The following is a 4039-nucleotide window of genomic DNA, read 5'->3' as shown; positions in this document are numbered from 1 at the left end:
AAGATCAAAGTTAAGAAATGAAGCTCCAAGAAGTTCTTTTGGAAGACCCTTGAGAAGAGCAGCAGAGAAGGTTCAATCTTACAAGGAAGTTCCTTTAAATGCCAAAATGCGAAGACTAGAATAATGAATGAACCGAATCAAAGTGGTAGAACTCTTAGCTGTGTTCATGTTTATTTTAGTATGCTGTATCTTATATTATTTTGTTGTAATCTCGATGCTACTTTTTTTATTAAATGAGACAAAATTACTCTTTGATGATTAGCATAGATCTTGAAAGTTTGATTAAGAATTTATGTAACTCACTTGTACATATTAACTCTACATAAATAGAAAAAACCCCACCTCTTGTCTAAGGTTTGATGTTGGTCATTAGTTCTGACTAGTTCAGTGTCATATATTATTGTTGAATCCTATGATGTAAGGTTTAATGTGGGACATTAGTTCTTAGTTCTTACTAAGACAATTTACCAAAATAAAACATTTGAGTTTTAATATTATCGAAATACATCTTGTTCAGTTTGATATCAAAATACAATTTCCCGCGGTTTGCATAGATTTCTAAAAAATTGTATTTTGGTATCCAAATTGTAAAAGTTGTATTTCGATAATATTAAAATTCAAATGTCTTTTTTTTGTTTACCCAAACGGTATTCTCCAACCCACATGTTAAGGATTATTTTGTTAGATTGTCCTTCTTACTAGTCATAATTTTTGGCTGAATGTTGGGTTGAATCGGGCAAAAATGGTTATCTTAATGAGTACCTATTGGACCTCAGCACTCAAAGCCCATTCAGTTCTAATGACATCGTCAAAACAAAACATGACCATGACCAAAAAAGAGAAACCATGAATAACCAAAGCCAATGTTACTAAACATGGACACAATTCATGACAAAAAGAAATAAATACATAAATAAACATGGACACAATTGTAAAAGTCAAAAGAAACTCAAAATTGAAAATTGAATTTAATTGCACAACGTTAAATCAAGCCACTAGGCATATTGTTAGGATTTTGCTGTGTTTTGTGTAAGATTATAAATTCAAATCACTACTCATATATTATACTACAAGTAAAAGTGTTTAATTTCTCACCATATAAATTATGTTAAATATCTTATACATGCTAATATGTGATTAAACAATACTAATAAACTACTATTTTGCACGAATAATACATCAAAATTAATATCCTAAAAATCAAAGAAGATAACCGGAGGAATGATTTAGAGATTTAAAGAGTCATAAAGGCATGTGAACTTTTTCTTGACAAGTGATTTGTGACCAAATGAGGATTGTGCAGCCATGTGAATTGAGACTCAGTCAATGCCACAATTCTTCCGTGCTGTGTGCTAGTAGGCATCATCCATGTTCTTTCATGGTCCAATAAACCTTTATGAACAAAGAAACCGTGTGGGTCCTCATCTCTTTCTAATATTAATTTGTTTTCTTTTCCATTTTTATATGCCTAATAACATTAAAAAAAAAAAAAACTTTAGGTGCTTGTTTTGATGATGATGTGTATTCCATTTATTTGAGTCACTACATTAATTTTTTTTTAATTAAGTCTCTCTTAGTAGTAATTGGCTTAATTTTAAGGATCTAATTAAAAAAAAAAGAATTGGTACAGAGACCTAAATAAAGGAAAAAAAAGCGTAGGGACCAATTAAAAAAAATTGGTACAAAGACTCATTAATTAAAAGAAAAAAAAGTATAAAAACCTAATTAAAAATTTTGCAAAACTATAAGACCAACAGAATAATTAAACCTTTATTATTTTACTAATACACTACTAACCCGGGAACCAAAACCACACGCTTTTTTCTTGGCACTTACCCTCCTTGTGATGGATTACTCTATCTATAATAATATTAATAATCACATTTCACCTGGAATAAGACAAAGTTTAAGGGTTTTAGAAGGGAAATAATTAAATTAAAGTACAAATTTATTTAAATTTTCAATGTTTTTAATATATTGTTTTTTAGCTTTTTAATATTCTAAAAGTTATTTGTTTTGAATGAATATAAAATAGTAACCCTTCAAATTCATATTTCTAGACATCCTTTTAACTTCCAAATAAAAAAATTTCATTGCGTTTTTTATAGTCAAATAATTTAGAAAGATAAAATCATTACTCCTTACTAAATTTTTTATTTAAACAAATGTTCATTTAAAAAAAATTATGTCTTCATAAATAAATATGTAGTTAAAAAATTAGATAATATTAATTAATTATTTACGAAATAAATAAGACAAAAAATGCGTAAAATACAGAAAAAAATAGCTAAGCTTTTAGAGAGAGAAAGAGAATTCAGAACATTGTGAGATAGAAAAAGTGGATATATTACAATGTTTCTTGAGATTTGATTACAACTGAGGTGAGCACCTCATTATATAGAGGTCTCTAGATAGAAGTGATATCTAAACAAACCTATCATACAATGCCAACTGGAGGATAAGGATAAGCCTTATCTTTTTTGGCGTTTTCTAAGCATGTGACTGAAGTCACTTTATTTTAGCACACTCATAATTATACATAGTGGGAACAACAGTGTCCTAATAAAGAGACGGTTTGAAATAGTCTTCTAGAAGGGTCCCATCACCATCTGAGAAGGATGAGTCAGAAGCTAAATTGACAGCTCTGAAATCTGTATCTGGGTCTTGTAGGTAGAGAAACGGGTCTTCAGTGTTTCCTTCATTTGGATCTTGGACATCTTGCAGATATGGGTCATATGGTTCTGATTTTGGGCCTTCAGCATCATTGGATATTCCTGCATCAACTCTAGTTGGGCTTGGTGGTAAGGCATACACTCTTCCACCTAGATCTTCAGAATTCAGATCTTCTTCAGTATTTCTGTTTGGTGTATGTGTAGACGTGCTGGGCTGGTCTCTTGGATCATAAATTGGGGCATAAAAAGAGTATTGTCCAAATTGATTGACTATTCCAGAAGTTATGAATCTGGACTGGAACTCTTGGAGGGTTATTGGGGGAACCTCTGATTGAAACGGGAGTCTTTTAACTACGTCTCCTTCTCCATATAAACCAGGTTGCCAAAGCTGACAAAGGTATTTGGCCAAGGCATTCAGGACTGTCTTCTCATCCGTGGGCCACATGGTAGAGTATCCAACAATATCGACTCTGTTCATGGTGTGAGAATTTCTTCCAGTAAAATAACTCCTCTGTAAGGTGACAAAACAACAGAATTTTCGTTTTGCTTTAGAGGGTTTATTCCATAGTTGGTGCCTCTCGATCATATTATACAACATTCTTCTCCATGCCTCAAGTGGTGCATACATAGAGAATAACCTGACTAGATGAGACTGGGCTTGAGAGCGGTTACACAGGATGTGATATACAGGAAAAAGGGGCAATATGATAGCACATGTATATATGGAAGAAAGAGCCCAGATATACCACATCATTTCTTCTGGGATAGGTCCTTGGATTATTGGCACAGTGCAAAAGGGGGTGTCCATGTCAAAGTACCTTGGGTTTGGATGGATTTGGGTTATGAAAAGGAGCTGGTGTAGCCAGTAAAACAAGGTTTGTCTGGCTAGACTATCTATTTGGAACTCTGTCTGGGGTGTTGCTTGGAGTGGGAAAGGGCCAATCTTTCTTCTGTATGGGCTTTTGTGGAGAGGGCAGTCAAGGAATGGAATGGTGTATGAGGGTTTGTAAGAACTCATGGTGCAGATGTAGTGGATTGGCTTTGGGATTGGTTCTATTGGTTTGGGAGGTGGTTCTTTGGTTGGCCTAGATAGGAAATCAGCCAGTGTGTTTTGGTGGCCTTTTATGTGTTTCACCTCGAATTTATAACGGGAGAACCAGTCTTTCCATCGCAAGAGTTGAGAATCTGGCAAGATCTTTTTCTTGATCTCCAGCATCGATGGGAAAGAGGTGTTATCCATTTCCACAGTGAAATGATAAGAACTAAGGTGAAAATTGAATTTTTCTATCCCTCTTTTGACAGCAAGAATCTCTTTGTAAGTGGCATGGTAATGTCTTTCAGATTCTTTGAACTTTCCGCTAGCATGC

The sequence above is a fragment of the Arachis duranensis genome, chromosome 2 (assembly GCF_000817695.3).
Source record: "Arachis duranensis cultivar V14167 chromosome 2, aradu.V14167.gnm2.J7QH, whole genome shotgun sequence".
NCBI classification, from domain to species: domain Eukaryota; kingdom Viridiplantae; phylum Streptophyta; class Magnoliopsida; order Fabales; family Fabaceae; genus Arachis; species Arachis duranensis.
Note: the sequence above shows the minus strand (reverse complement) of the source record.